The sequence below is a fragment of the Phascolarctos cinereus genome, unplaced genomic scaffold (genome assembly GCF_003287225.1).
Source record: "Phascolarctos cinereus isolate Bilbo 61053 unplaced genomic scaffold, phaCin_HiC Scaffold_3;HRSCAF=262, whole genome shotgun sequence".
NCBI classification, from domain to species: Eukaryota; Metazoa; Chordata; class Mammalia; order Diprotodontia; family Phascolarctidae; genus Phascolarctos; species Phascolarctos cinereus.
The window spans coordinates 67,311,707-67,327,239 of record NW_027555736.1 but is presented as its reverse complement, the minus strand read 5'-3'; the positions used below and the strand labels follow the sequence as shown (position 1 = coordinate 67,327,239).

The 15,533-nt window shown below is 36.9% G+C and overlaps 1 protein-coding gene across 4 annotated transcripts in view; it reads right to left on the bottom strand.

Moving 5' to 3' along the window:
• CPEB1 (cytoplasmic polyadenylation element binding protein 1) overlaps positions 1-15,533 on the bottom strand; it is a 71,210-nt gene that overhangs the window by 47,069 nt on the left and 8,608 nt on the right. The gene's annotated exons all lie outside the window — the stretch shown is intronic.

Below are 15,533 nucleotides of genomic sequence, written 5' to 3'. Positions count from 1 at the left end.
ATACTTTTTTCTCGTAAGTACTTGGCAACTACACAAAAATTGACTATGTATTAGGGCATAAAAACCTCACAAACAAATGCAGAAAGGGAGTAATATTAAATACATCCTTTTCAGATCATGATGCAATAAAAATTACATGAAATAAAGGGCCATGGAAAGATAGATTAAAAATTAATTGGAAACTAAATGATCTAATCCTAAAGAATGAATGGGTCAAACAACAAATCACGGAAACAATCAATTTCAAAAAGAATGACAATAATGAGACAATTTACCAAAATTTATGGGATGCTGCCAAAGCCATATTTATGGGAAATTTTTATATATCTCTAAATGCTTACATGAATAAAATAGAGAAAGATCACTGAATTGGGCATGCATTTTAAAAAGCCAGAAGAACAAATTAAAAATCCCTAATTAACAACACCAAATTAGAAATTCTGAAAATCAAAGGAGAGATTAAAACAGAAAAAAAACTACTGGGAAAAAAGCAAACTAGATAAACCTTCAGTTAATTTGATTTAAAAAAGAAAATCAAATTACCAATATCAAAAATTAAAGGGGTGAATTCACCACCAATGAAGGGGAAATCAAAACAATAATTAGGAACTGTTTTGCCCAACTGTATGCCAACAAATCTGTCAAAGTGAAATAGATGAATATTTACTAAAATGTAAATCACCCAGATGAAGAGAAAATAAAATATTTAACCCCAGTTTAGAGAAAGAAATTGAACAAGCCATCAATGAATGCCCTAAGAAAAAATCTCCAGGGCCAGATGTACTATATAAACTATTTGGAAAACAAGCAAAGGAGTCCTACCAAATTCCGTTTATTACACAAACATGGTGCTGATACCTAAACTAGGAAGAGCCAAAACGGAGAAAGAAATTATAGACCGATAATTTTCCTAATGAATATTAATGAAAAACATTTAAATAGAATATGAGCAAAGGGATTACCAATTTACCGCCAGGATAATACACTATGACCAGATAGGACTTAACATCAGGAATGCAAGGCTGGTTCAATATTAGGAAAACTATTAACATAATTGACCATATAAATAACAAAGCCAATAAAATCATACGATTATCTCAATAGATGCAGAAAAAAAGCTTCTGACGAAATACAGCTTCCATTACTATTAAAAACACTAGAGAACATAGGAATAAATGATAAGCAGTATCTAACTAAAACTATCAACAAGTATTATTATCTATAATGGGGATAAGCTAGAAGTCTTTCCAATGAGATCAGTGGTGAATCAACGATGCCCATTATCACCACTATTATTTTCAATATTATGTTAGAAATGTTAGTGTTATCAATAAGAGAAGAAAAAGAAATTGAAGGCATTAGACTAGGCAATGAGGAAACAAAAGCATTGCTCTTTGCAGATGATATGATGGTGTACCTAGAGAATCAACTAAACAACTACTTGAAATAATTAACGTTAGGCAAAGTTGCGAGATATAAAATAAACCCACATAATCACCAGCTTTTCTATAGATTACCAACAAAGCCCAGCAGCAAGAGATAGAGAAATTTGATTTAAAATAACTGCAGACAATATGAAGTATTTTGGAGTCCACCTGCCAAGACAAGCCCAGTAACTACATGAACACAATTACAAAACACTTTTCATAAAAATAAGGCCACATCTAAACAATCTGAAAAATATCAATTCCTCATGGGTAGACCAAGCTAATATAATAAAAATAACAATTCTCCCTAAACTAATTTATTTGTTCAGTGGCATACCCATCAAACTATCAAAAATTATTTTATAGAGCTAGAAAAAAATAGTAATAAAATTCATCTGGAAGAACAAAAATTCAAGGGAATTAGTGGGAAAAAAATGTAAAGGAAGGTAGCCTAGCCATACCTGATCTAAAACTGTATTATAAATCATCAAAACTATTTGGTACAGGCTAGGAAATACAGTGGTGGATCAGTGGAACAGATTAGGTACCCAAGTAAACTACTATAGTAATCTACTATTTGATAAACCCAAAGACTCCAGCTTCTGGGATAAGAACTCACTATTTGACAAAAACTGGAAACTAGTATGGCAGAAACTAGGCACATACCAACATGTCACATCATATACAAAGATAAGGTCAATGTGGGTACATGATTTATACATAAGGGTGATACCATAAGTAGGAGAGCAAGGAATAGTTTACCTGTCAGATCTATGGAGAAGGGAAGAATGCATGACCAAATAAGACAGAGAACATTATGGAATGCAAAATGGATAATTTTGATTACATTAAATTTAAAAGGTTTTGTACAAACAAAACCAATGCAACCAAGATTAAAAAGAAAGCAGAAAGATGGGAAATTTTTACAGCCAGTGTTTCTGATAAAGGCCTCATCTCTCAAATATATAGAGAAGAGGGCAGCTAGGCGGTGCAATTGATAGAGCACTGGCCCTGAAGTTAGGAAGACCCGAGTTCAAATCTGCCCTCAGACCAAACGCTTGACATATATTTAGCTGTGTGACTCTGGGCAAGTCACTTAACCCCAACTGCCTAAAAATTTTTTTTAAAAACCATCAAGTATATAGAGAGAACCAACTCAAATTTTTAAAAACACAAGTCATTCTCCAATGATAAATGGCCAAAGAATATGAACAGGCAGTTTTCAGATGAAGAAATTAAAGTTATCTATAGGCATATGAAGAAGTGCTCTAAATCACTACTGATTAGAGAAATGCAAATTAAAAAAACCGAGGCAACACCTCACACCTATCAGGTTGGCTAATATGACAGAAAAGGAAAATGATAAAACGTTGGAGAAAATGTGGGAAAACTGGGACACTAATGCATTTTTGGTGAAGTTGTAAACTGATCCAACCATTCTGGAGAGCAATTTGGAACTATGCCCAAAAGGCAATCAAACTGTACATACCCTCTGACCCAGCAATACCACTATTAGGTCTATATCTTAAAGAGACTATAAAAAAGGGAAAAAGAGCAAGATGTACAAATATTTACAGCAGCTCTTTGGTGGTGGCAAAGAATTGGAAACTGAGGGAAGACCTTTTAACTGGGGAATGGCTGAACAAGTTGTAGTATATGAATGTAATGGAATACTATTATGCCAGAAGAAATGAGCAAATTTCAGAAAAACCTGGAAAAGACTTACGTGAACTGATGCTAAGTGAAATGAGCAGAACCAGGAGAATATTGTATACAGTAACAGCAACACTGTGGGACAATCAATTATGACAGACTTAGCTCTTCTCAGCAATACAATTATCGAAGACAATTCCAAAAGACTCAAGACAGAAAATGTTATCCACGTCCAGAGAAGAACTATGGAGTCTGAATGCAGATCAAAGCACACTATTTTCATTTTTTTTCCCATGGCTTTTCCTTTTTATTCTGTTTCTTCTTTCACAACATGACTAATATGGAAATATCCTTACATGATTACACATGTATAACCTGTATCAGATTGTTTGCCATCTTGAGAATGAGGATGGGATGGAGGGAGGAAAAAAAAGTAGAACTCAAAATCTTATAAAAAATAATATTTGACAAAAAAAATATAGAAAGAAAATTTAGAAAGGATACAGCTCTAGTGATTAATGAGAGTAGAAAAGAATAAACATTTTTTAGCTAAATATGACTTTACAAAAAATGACCATGTTATAGCATAAAGACTGTAAGCAAATGCAGAAATAACTATGAAAAACATCCTTTACTAACAAAAACATAACCATAACATTTATTATACATAATATCTATCAATACATAATCAAAATTATAATAAAGAGCCATGGTAGGAAGGATTCTATTTAATGGCTAGAGAGCTAGCCTTGAAGCCTAAACCTGCAGGTTTGGGTCTCTCACATTTGACATGCTGGCTAGGTAACCCAGGCAAGTCACAGCCTGTCAAACTATAGACAGTTTTTCTAAGATCATATAAAAGTTGCCTAAGTGTTCTGCCTAAGCTAGTAGAGAAAATTTTTCACCAGAAAAATCATAGGTTAATTCCTATTCTGAGAGGGCCTTTGTAGAAAGGCTTTAAACTTGGAGTCTAAATAATTGGTGGGTCAAAGAATAAATCATATAAGACTATATAATTTTATTACACCATACCAAAACTTTTGGGATTCAACCAAAGTAGTCCTTAGGAGAAAGTTTATATTGCTAAATATTTTCATTAAAATTAAAAAGGGGGGGGGGCAGCTAGGTGGCACAATGGATAGAGCACTGGCCCTGAAGTCAGGAGGTCCCGAGTTCAAATCCGGCCTCTGACACATACTACTTACTAGCTATGTGACCCTGGGCAAGTCACTTAACCCCACTGCCCAGCCAAAAAAGAAAAAAAAAGGTAGAAAAAGAATAAATTATTTGGGCATGCAGGTCTTTAAAAAGCAACAAAACCAAAAAGAAAATAAGATTTTAAAATAAAAGCTGAATTAGTAAGTAAAATTCAGAAATTTAGGGGAAAAAACTAAAATGAAGCATTAGCTAATCAATTTTTAAAAAGAAAAACCAAAATGTCAATACCAAAAATGAAAAGGGAGCACTCAAAATGAAGAAATAAAAAAAATTAGCAACTCACTTTGCCCAGTTATTGCCAACAAAATCGATAACAAATGAAATGGATGAATATTTACATAAATGTAAAGTACCCAAATTAGAAGTAGAGAATTTAAATAACTCAATCTCAGAAAAAGAAATTGAACAAGTCATAAAGAATCCCTCCCGCCAAAAAAATTATAACACCAGATATTTACCTGTGAATTCTATCAAAGAACAATTAATTCCAACATAACATAAATTACACATAAAAACAAAAATTGTAACAAATTCTGTGAGATAAATATGGTCCTGATAACAAAAGAAAAAGCAGAGAAAAACTACAGACTGATATCTCCAAGCATACATGAAAAAATACTGTATAAAATATTAGCCAAGAAGCTACAACATATTAAAAAATTCTACAGTATGACTAGGTTGGATTCATACCAAGAATGCAGGTTATCTTCCATTTCCTAAATCCTGTATACATTATTTTGATCTCTTTACCATTAGAATGTAAACTCTCTATCATCAAAACTGATTTAATACTATTTTATAAATAGAGCGTGGATCAGAGGGAGATATTAGGCACAAAACATATAGAAACCAACAAAAACAACAACTTGCCCAAAGCAAAAGGGAGCCACAGAAGCTTCTTGAGAGTGGAGTGATATGATCCGACCTGACCTCTAGGATTATTAATTTTATTTCTGTGAGCAAGATGGGAGTAGAAAAAGGAGACTGGAAGCAAGGATACCAATAAGATTATGGCAACATCCCAGGCAAGACGTACGAAGGGCTGAAATAAGGTGATAGCCATGAGTGAAGAAAAGGGGATGATGTGAGAAATGGTGAGGTAACATAAACATGATTTATTAAAATGACTGGATAAGGGGCTGGTGAGAGTAAAAAACTGAACAAGATTCCTACATACGGTGAATGTGGAGAAGTGGAAAAATGGTAGTTACCTCAATAGAGGCAAGGGTGGGGGGGGGTGCAAGGATAATGAGTTTATTTTGAATATGTAGAAATGGAGATGCCTACTGGATACCCAGGTGGGAATTTCTAGACAAGAGCTGAACACAAGACTAGAACTCAGAGCTTAGGAAGGATTTGAGGGACGTAGAGAAATAGTAGTTGAACCCATGAGAGTCAATGAGATTACTTGGAAAGTATGTAGAAAGTAAAGGAGAGAGCCTAGCACAAAACATGGTAGTATAAGTTAGGGAGAAAGAAAAAGCTCAAAAGAGAAGAGGGGTTAGAACCAATGACACAAATAGGTTGGTGACCATTATCCTGAGACTACGACAAAGGGGAGGTGATTCAAGGCATGGAACTGGAAAGAAGAGGGAGCTCACAAGAGACAGCCTCTTTTTCCAGCAAAATAGGGCACAAGGTACTCTGCTCAGAGGAAGGAAAAGGCCATGGTATTAAGTGGCTTGAAAAGAGAATGCTTTGAACAACTACTACAAAGAATGTGACAGGACAATCAGAGAAGAGTAAAATGACTGATGTGTAGCAGTAGATGCCTGAGGTTGAATAACACATTTGTCATGGATCACTGAATTCAGTTGTGTGACTCTCCTGCAATGTTCAGTAGCTCACAAGGAGCAGCAGCACAGGCACTTGGCGGCACAGACTGAGTATTTCTGCAAAGATAGGGCTAGGAATTAAAAAGGGGGTAAGCCACAACGTGACAAAGGGAGAAGGAACTCAAGAGTCAACGCGTGCGTAAACTTGAACTGCTAAACTAAGGGCTAACATGTTGATAAAAAGAAAAATGAGGCCAGCGAAAAAAGGAGAAGGATATAGAGGAACTACAAGTTGTGGCAAGGTCAGAACAGGAAGTTTAAGAGGGATATCCAATTGTGGAGATGAAAAACCTGGTGATGAGAAATCAAGGGTATGAACACCCTTGCATGAGTCAGAGGTGAAGTGAAGGTGCTGAGGATGTTAACTGGGAACCAGCAACAATGTTTTGATGGTGGTAATTATTAAAATATCTAGTATTAGACTAAAAAACAAAAAATTGGACCCAACAAAATAGTTTTAATATCAAAAGCATTGGCAAGTTGTGTGCCATGCTAGACACTAGGGATGGATACCAACACAAAAAAATGAAGGAGCCCTGGGCCCTTGAAGAGTTCAGAAAGTAATTTGAGGTAGAGGAGATAAAATACAACCCAGGAGGGAATAGGGACTTCAGGAAAGGAGAAAAGCGTACCAAACATGATGTACAGACTACACTGAGGTAAGATAGGGAAGAGTCAACAAGGTCGATATGGACTGAAAATACAGGGCACAAAAAGGAAGAATGTGAAAACAGTCAATATACCACCTACTACGTGCCAGGCAGGCACTGTGCTAAGGACTTTACAAATATCTCATTTGATCCTCACAACACCCATAAGAGGTAGGTGCTGTTATTACACCATTTTACAGCTGAGGAAACTGAGGCAAACAGAGCTGACGTGACTTGCCCAAGGTCACTGCGCTAGAAGCAACTGAAGGGCACTCTGAACTCAGGTCTTGCACAGTCTGAATCCAGCACTTGAACCCAGCTTAGCAGCTGAAAACAGAAAATCTGCAATTGTACTAGCCCAGGCAGAGGGGGAAGGTGTACTTACAAGGTATTCCCACTGATGCCTTCTGCTTTTCCTGCAGTCATTCCTGGATATCAGCCACACATACTCCTCAGAATGGAGCCCACCTTTACAATCACGATCCAAAAAAACAGGCAAAAACCACCAATATGGTGACAACACATCAGACAACGTATGCAACATTCATCCTTAATAGAGCTCAGCCTGCCTGCCAAGGAGGAAGAGGAAGGCCACTGCATGGATCAATAAACAGATCTTCGGTAACCTTGGAAAAAGCCATTTCAGTGGAGTGGTGGGGTTGGAAACCAGACTGTAAGGCATTGAAAAATGAGTGGCAGCTAAGGAAGTACAAACAATGAGTGCAGGCTGCTTTTTCTAGGAGTTTGGCTGTGAAAAGAGAGAGAGGTACAAGACGATAGCTTAAGGGGCAAGGTCAAAGGAAGGTTTTAAAAACAGATTTGGGTATATTTTTAAGGCAGGTGAACCAGTGAATAAAGACTGGAGATCATAAGAAGAAGTTGTGCAAAGGGGCAAGTTCAGGAAAAGAAGGGATCCTGGGAACAAGGAAAGCTGTCAGCCTCACCAGAAGATTCACCTCTTCTTAGACTGGCACCAAACAGGAGAGAAAGGGAACAGAGAATAAGGAGAGGCTGAAGGGGTTCATGGTGGCCTCAATTTTCTTGTTAAAATAAGAGGAAAGATCCTCCGATGAAGGTTTGGAATAGATTGTGGAGATTTGAGAGAATATCTGTCATAGGAGTCAAAGAACAGTAGGGCAGCCACAAAAGCCCAGCTGGGATCAGGCAAAATGTGACTTCATCCAAGAAATTCAACAGCAGAGGAGCCAATGCAAAGAAGGGGACATGGGGAGGGCAGGAGGGAGAGGCTACTTCAAGGCTATTTGGCAAAGGGTGTCAAAGGTCATTTAGTCCAACTCCCTCTTTTATAGATGAGGAAATAAAGTCCTATTATATCTAAGAGTACACAGGACAGCAGAAAACTAACTTGGCTCACCCTGGACTAAGACGGAAAAGTGAGGCCAAAAAAAAGAAGTAACTTGTAAAATCAAGGAAGGATAGAGTGAATGAAGAACAAATAAGGCTAAAGAACCCCAAACCAAAAGCAAAGCCCCCCCCCAACACGAATATATAAAACAAAGACTTGTAAGGCAAAAGATGGGTTCAAATCCTCTAACATTTATTGATGGGAAAATAAGCAAATTATGACTTCTGTATCTTGGTTTCCTTATTTGGAAAATGCAGAAATAAGTATCCTTAATTATTTACTTCACAGGGTGGCTGTGAGCCTTCAAATGAGATACCATACCTCAGCACTTGTCAAATTTTAAAGCCCTAGATATAGAAATTGTCAGCTGTTATAGTTTTGATAAAGTCAGATTACAAAACATCAAAGTAGGGTATCACTCAATAAAAACTATTGAGGTCCCATTTCACACTATATACAATAATTTCAAGAAAAATTAATGACAAACATAGAAAACATCTTTTTAAAAATAAGAAAATGGAATGATCTCAACTTTCTCATCTATTCAACAAAAACAATTTCTAAGTAACAAAAGGATGATTTTGCACAACAAAAAGAAATGAATGCAGAATAAAAAAGAAAGCTGGGGATTGTTGCCATAAGCATTAACAAAAATAAGATAAATATAGCCAATTCCTTATAGATTTTGAGGAATTAGTTCCATTCTCTAATGAATTGGTCAAAGGAAAATTACCAATAGCCTCACCTGAAAAACTGCTTCAATTCTGGTGAAAACTATAAATTAAAAACTCTAGTAGCCGTTTAACACCCATTAACTTCTTACAATCTGGCTTCTGATTCTACTGTGGAAAATGCCATCTAAAGTTACCCAAGATCTGTTGAATCCAATGGCCTCTGACCTCTCTTGTAGCTGTTTACATTATTGATGACCACCCTCTGCTGTAAGATAATTTTATTTCTCCACTGGTTTCTATGGCACTGCTCTCGCTCAATTCTCTTCCTACCTATCTGGTCATTCCTCAGTTTTGTCTGTTGAATTATCCATCTTATGCTCATGGGTGTCCCAAGGCTATCCTAGGGCCACCTCTCAACTACTCTCCTTTGGGGTTCTCACCAGCAACCATGGTTCGAATTATTTCAGTGCAATCAATTTTCAAATACATGTATCTATTCATTTGTCTTAACTTCCATTCCTACATCTCCAATTTGCCTGCTAAACATCTTTACCTGGATATGCCCTCAGAACCACAAACTCATCTCTCCAAATGAACTTAAACCTGTCCTCCTCTACCTCCATTTCTATTGAAGGCTATCTTTCCCATTCACCTAGATTTGTGACCTCAGTCATTCTTTTAACATCTCACCCTCCACACACCCAATCAATGATCAAATCTTGTTAGTTCTACCTCCACAACATCTTTTGCATATGCCTATAAATAAATATCTTTTAAGTATTTCCTATGTAACAAGTACTAGGGGTACACAAGCAAATGAAAACAGTCTCTGCCTTCTTGGAGTTCAAAGTCTACCAGGGGAAAACATGTACACAGTAAAATACATATAAAACAAACACAAATTCACAAGGGAGAAGAAACTATATGAAAGATGTTATCTGAGCTGGGCTTTAAAGCAAGCTAGAGAGCTACACCCTTCTCTCCACTAATATGTTTAACCACCTTAGTTGAGACACTCCTTACCTCTTGCCTAAACTGTTTAGAATAATTTCCCTGCTTCCAGTTTCCCTTTTCCAACTTCCATCCAGCTGCCAAATATTCAGACAAAGTCTGAAAATGCCATTCAAAAGCTTGCAACGACACCCTACTGCCTCTTGGGCAGCTAGGTAGCACAATGGATAGAGCACTGGGCCTGGAGTCAGGAAAATTCATCTTCTAGAGTCCTAATAGGCCTCAGACATTTACTAGCTGTGTGATGCTGAGCAAAATACTTTACCCCCTCAGTTTCCTCATCTGTAAAATGAGCTGGAGAAGGAAATTGCAAGCCACTCCAGTATTTTTTGCCAAAAAACTCTAAATGGATCACAAAGAGTTGAACATGACTAAAAAGCAACTGAACAATAACACTGCCTCTTGGTTGGTTATATACTACCATCCCAGCCTGGCATTTAAAGACCATCATAATTTGGCTCTAACCCCTCTTTCCAGCCTTATTTCATCTTTCTATTCTTTTTACACAATGTTCGCAATAAGGATCCTGGCTACGTTTTGTACTCAACATTCCGTGTCCCATTTCCATGCATTTGCCCAAGCAGCTTCCCAATACCTAGATTGCATTCCATTATTAACCTCTGCCTCTCAAAATTTTTATTTTCTTTCAAGGCTCAGCTTAGAGCCTTCCCCAATTCCTTGTTATTAACGTTTTCTCCCTCCTTAAATTATCTCATAGCTACTTATTCGTATACTTGTTGGTCTCTACCCCGAGAAATGTAAGCTCCTTAACCAAAGGAATTCAAGAAAATCAAAGTTCAAATCCCACCTCAGACACTTGCTATGTGACCAAGGGGCAAACCACTTCACTTCTCTCAGCCTCATTTTCCTCATTTGTAAGATTGGGATAACACTACTTACCTCACAGGACTGTTTGTGAGGCTTTGCAAGACTTAAAGTGCTATATAAATGCTAGACAGTACCATTTGTCTTTGTATCCTCAGAATACAACGTGCTTTATACATAGGTATTTCAAGTTTAACTTGTCTAAATCAAGGCTAGCAAGACTATGGAGAAAGCAACTGTTGGCAAAATTGAAAGTATAATCTCTCTGAAAAGCAGTTCAGTGATATGTAGTATGAGCTACAAAGTAGTCATTCCCTTTCATTCACTAATCTCCCTACTTGGACTACACCAGTGACATCAAACTCCAACAAAAACAGTGCCATTAAATCATATATAAGGCTTTCTCTAAATGCTGCATTAAAAAACCACATGTTAACATTATCTATGTTTTATTGTCCTTATTTATTTTGTTCAATATTCCCCAATTACATTTTAATCTGATTCAGGCCACATTCAGGCACGTTCTGGGCCACAGTCTACAAATCATGTGTTCAGACACCTCTGGACTATATACCATAAGGATATACAAGAGTAAACTATGAATTTAGGAATATCACTCCTGACCCCAAATCCCTGCTCTGAGCAAAAATTCCTATGACTTATATGGACAATAATACCCATATCAAGTTAATGATAATTTATTAAATGCCCATTATGTGCCAGGCACCGAGCTAAGCACCAGAGATACAAAAAAAAAAAGCCCACAAAGTATCTTCAAGGAGCTCACAACCTAATTGTGGTAATAACATGCAAAAACTGAACAGACAGCCAAAAATGAGAAACAACCCAAGCATCCAAAGATTAGGAAATGCCAGAAATATAGTATACCAACATGAATGATTATTGTGCCATAAAAAGTATTAATATAAAGAAACTGGGGAGACTTATTCAGTGAGACAATTAGAATATACAGGGTATCATGATTCCAAAGGACTCAAGATGAAACACACTATCTACACCTCCAGAAAGAGAAGTGATGGACTCAGAGTATAGATGAAAGTGTATAGATGAAAATATAAATGAGACAATTTTGGGGACAGCTAGGTGGCACAGTGGATAGAGCACCAACTCTGAAGTCAGGAGGACCTGAGTTCAAATCCGGCCTCAGACCAAATACTTGACACTTGCTGTGTGACCCTGGGTAAGTCACTTAACCCCAATTGCCTTAAAAAAAAAAAAAAGACATTTTTTACTAGCCTTTTTCTGGGAGAGTGGGGAAAAAGAAATGAGTTTAAGATAAATCATTTTTTAAAAAGTTTAGCCCAAAGTAACTCTAATTTAAACCACTATCTCAGCAACACAAAACTGGGATTATAACTTCTAATTATAATATATCATTTATCTAAATATGGCATATTTCTTGTAACCTCAACCGTAAACATAGCACCATCAACTAAGTGGGAAATATCTCAGTATAATCAGTTCTGCTATAATTCACTTTTCAAAAACTCAAATTTGTTCCACTGCAATTGATATATTAGGATACATTTTGAGCATAAAGACAATTTCAAGTTTGCTTCTGTTCGATTTCTTCCTTGAGAAACGTCAAGAATGCGGAAAACTGCACCTTCCAACAAGCACTTCTCCAAAAATACTTCAGGTCTTTGTCAAGTGGCTAATTTATTGTTTATCTTCCCATACTGTAGTAGTTGTGAGCTGAGAAGGGGTGATTTGAATCTCCCCTGTCCCCTTCAGTCACTGCTAAGGACTCCCCACCACACCCCCAACCATTACAGCCAAACTTGTTGCAGCTCAAGAAGCAGGGCCATGAACAGCCCAAGGCTTCAGATGCTGCCACTATTTATTTGAGCATTTAAATATTTCTTAACATTTAACACATATCAAACTGTGCTACCCTTTTTATTAGACTCCTACCTTTTTTTTTAAGATGTCACTGACCCCACTCTCCCCACAAGCCCTGTGGTTTTCACTACACCAAATTGCACAGCTCACTGCTTTTGGCAAATGTACAAGTTACAGCAGAACTGACCAGACTCCAAAATGGCTATCAAGACAGTGGGGGGGGGGGGTCAATATTTGATTTCTATGACTCTCAGTAAATTACTCTCTGGGCTTCAGTTTCATTATCTTAAAAAATAAAGGTACTGGACCTGTAAGGTCTTTTTCAGCAAACCAATCTATAAGAATATCCCCCAAAAAAATAACTAATCCAAATTTTTTAAGGAAAAAGGTTGAGGCATTTTAAAAATTCCTACTGCTTGATGTAAAAATTTGAGAATTTTTAAAAAAAATTTAGATTTCTGCTTCTTTGATATTTAGCAAGAGAAGAAAGTTGCATTTCAACATTTACAGCAGCTATGACTTATGTTTTCTCACCATGTATTCATTTGACTTTTTAAAAATTGTTTTGAAGAAGCTCTTTATCCCCCCCTCCTCTCTGTTCCCTAACTTCCCTATTACTGGGCCACCACCCTCTCAATCACACAAGCCTGAAACCTAGGTGTCATCTTCGACACCTCACTATTTCTCATGCACCATGTCCAATCACTCAAGTTAATCCTATCCATTCTACCTGTGTTAATATTTCTCTTCTGACTCAACCACTATCCTTGGTTCAAGAGTCTGCTGGTCGGTCTCCCTTTCTCAAGACTCTCCCCATTCCAGTCACTCTGTACTCAGCTGTCAAAGTGATAAAACTTCATGAGTTCAGCTCTGACCATGCCCCTAATTCAATAAATTCCAGTGGCTCTCCCATTACCAAGAGTATCAAACATAAAATTTTGTTTTTCTTTTTTTCTCTTTTCGGCAATTGAGGTTAAGTGACTTGCCCAGGGTCACACAGCTAGTAAGTGTCAAATGTTTGGTCTGAGTCCAGATTTGAACTCGGGTCCTCCTGACATCAGGGCCCATGCTCTATCCACTGCACCACTTAGCTACCCCAATCTCGTTTGACTTTTAAAGCATGGACCCTTCCCTCCACATCCACCTCACACACACACCCCACCAGGGCCACTGACCTCCTGGCTGTTCCATCTCCTGCCTCTGACCACTCTCCCCATGCCTGTGCCTCCTGTCTTCCTTCAAGCCTCACCCAAAGTCCCACCTCCTGCATGAACCCTTTTCTCCAGGTTCCACTGATCTTTGCTCAGTGACTATGCTCAATTGACTGTGTGCCTCTCCAATTTCTATGTAGTTATGTGCATGTTATCTGCCCCATTCAAGAGCGCTCTCCTTGAAAGGAGGGACTGTTTGCCTTTGTATCTCCAGTGCTTAACAATGTCTGGCACATAGTTTTAAGCTTTTTCACAACTTGATGAAATTTGACTTAATTTTTCATTCATAGGTGGGAGCTCTGCACAGATTACAAAATTCAATGGCTAGATAGCAAAATTTAGTTATTAGTACTCCAAAGGATCATCACAGTTGCCTGTCTGAAGTGGTTCCATACTTTCAATCTCTTCTTACTTATCTTTGGCCCATAACACCTGTACGATAAAATAAACAAAAGTGAATTTTGAAGCTGCCAACAATAACCAAAGGTATCCAAAATATCTTTAGGAAGTTCGTTTTTCTAGGCAGTACGAGCAGAGTATTTTCCAATGTGGATGTGGTCTAAGGAAATGTTTCCTAGGATATCCAAAAAACATGTATTAACAAATCAAACTATTCTGCCCGAGGTAGTTTTTAGTTATTTATTTATAGACTGAAAAATGCAGCTAGTGATAGAAAAGCACCTATAACCACCTTTCAAAAAGCCCTCCTTTTTGTTTCTAACATCTGAAAATACAGGGACACACTCTGAGATCTTTAGGACCAAATGTGTTTTTAAATACCTCTGTTCAGAGATCACTGAACACAAAAACACAATTCTTAACATTCTAAATTAAGAGATCAGCGATATGAAAAAGTAACCAACTCTTAACAGGTTAACATCACCCATTTCCGACTCTAGATTTTAGGCTTACTTAGGTTTTAATAATACTACTGAGACATCAAGACTTGGGGGCAGGCAGAGAAATACAAGTTTTATGGTTTGTTCCACTTCACAATAGGTAAAAAACTTTTTATTAGATAAAGCCAAAAATAGTAATCTTTTGTTTTAAAGATAGTGGTTATATGTATAATCAATATCCAATTGTTTAACTTCTTAAGGAGAAAGCAGGGTTGGGAGGAAGATAATCTGGAACTCAAAAATTTTTAAAGAGATTGTTAAAAATAATTTTACATGTAACTGGGAAATATTTAACAAAATAAGAATAATTTTAAAAATTAAAATAAAGATAGTAAACCTTCATGGTGTGATTTTGAAACCCAAAATCTCCACAGACATCTTATACATCAGTGATTTCCAAATCCAGCTGTACACACCCCAGAGTCTTCAATAATCGAGGCCCATTATAAAATTCTCCACCAAAAAACCACTTTCATCTAAAACCCCCACATACCAATATATCCGTATCTATAAAAGCATTCTTTACATGTTACAACTCTATAAAGAGTAGGTATTATACATTACTGCTATACCAAGTACCATTAGCCTTCAGCAAGTAGTTGCCTCAACATAAACAGGAAATTTTATAGGAAGCTTCTACCCAACTTCGATACCTAGTGAATATATTACTCCAGTCCTCAATTCATTAGTATGAAAAAGGCAATTAAAACTTCCAAAAAAAGGGGGTTTTCCTACTTAATACATTAGGAGAAAAGCTTCTGCAAACCCTGAAGTATCCAGATACAGTAGATATTACCTAAAATTTTTTCAGTGCTTTTAAAAATACTCTACTTTAGAGTCTTCTAGAACATTTAAGCTTCAGCATAATATCAATTGATAAATGTCTCCACTCTCCCCATTT